Raw genomic sequence first — 1162 nt, 5'->3', positions numbered from 1 at the left:
TGTTGGCTGCTGACGCTCATTTGATGCTACAGGCTCTGTGTGATATTGTTAGCCATGCTCTTTGGTTTTCTGGATGACAGACCTCGCTCTTCCAGAGGGAGGGGAAATAGCACAGATGTGAGAGTCCCCCACTCCAGGAGTGCTGAACTCCAGGAGTTTCAACTTTACAACAATGTTCCTCCAGAGGAACAGCCAGACCTCAGCACAGCAAGGGAGTTGGAGGGTTTTACCCATGCATTTGCTATTAATGGAAACTATCGTGGCAATCGCAAGTCATCTTTCATACTCTCAGGCTGTCTCGAGCTACTGGGAAAAAAGTTAGGGGGCTACACTACTTCAGTGGAACAGCTAGAGCTGGACCAAGATCTTCTGAAGCCTGAAGTGGGGTGCTAAGTTCTGCCTCTTCCCTTTGCTCTCTTCTCCTCTCCCATCTCCAATCCAGTTAATAGGAAAAGTAGTGGAGTGAGTGGGTGAAAAGAGATAGGTGACCCCTACCAAACTGCTACCTCAGACAACTGTCTCAACAGGCCTCATAGATGGGCCACCCTGAGATAGAACAAGCAGGAAGTCCCCAGTTCAATCCCTGGGCTGAAAAATTCCAACCTGGAACTTTGGAGAGCTGCTGACATTTGCCATAGTTAAATAAGACTCTAAAATACTAAAAAATAAATGAATGGGGACCCACCTGAAATGGGCTCATGACCCACCTAGTGGGTCCCAACTCACAGTTTGAGAAACAGTGTGTTAAGTAAAATGGTTGGCAACCTTCAGTCTCGAAATACTATGGTATATGCCTACAGCACCCGGTATTCCCAGGCGGTCTCCCATCCAAGTACTAACCAGGCCTGACCCTGCTTAGCTTCCAAGATCAGACGAGATCGGGCATGTGCAGGGTAACAGTTGCTGTGTGTTAAGTAAGTATGGGCGCAATCCTAACCCACTTTCCAGCACTGGCATAGCTGTGCCTGTGGGATATGTGTTGCATCCTGCAGTTGGGGGGTAGTCACGGAGGCCTCCTCAAAGTAAGGGAATGTTTGTTTTCTTAGCTAGGAGTTGCATTGCTCTAATGCCGGTGCTGGAAAGTTGGTTAGAACTGCGAACTAAGACTCTAATATACCAAAAATAAATGAATGAGGACCCACCTGAAATTGACTTGCAACCC

The 1162-nt window shown here is 47.7% G+C and overlaps 1 pseudogene; it reads right to left on the bottom strand.

Moving 5' to 3' along the window:
• Positions 1-791: 791 nt before the first annotated feature.
• Positions 792-911, bottom strand: LOC136662580 (5S ribosomal RNA; annotated as a pseudogene).
• Between the last annotated feature and the right edge of the window lie 251 nt (positions 912-1162).

The sequence above is a fragment of the Tiliqua scincoides genome, chromosome 11 (genome assembly GCF_035046505.1).
Source record: "Tiliqua scincoides isolate rTilSci1 chromosome 11, rTilSci1.hap2, whole genome shotgun sequence".
In the NCBI taxonomy this organism is placed as follows: domain Eukaryota; kingdom Metazoa; phylum Chordata; class Lepidosauria; order Squamata; family Scincidae; genus Tiliqua; species Tiliqua scincoides.
Note: the sequence above shows the minus strand (reverse complement) of the source record. Positions and strands in the feature narration are given on the sequence as shown.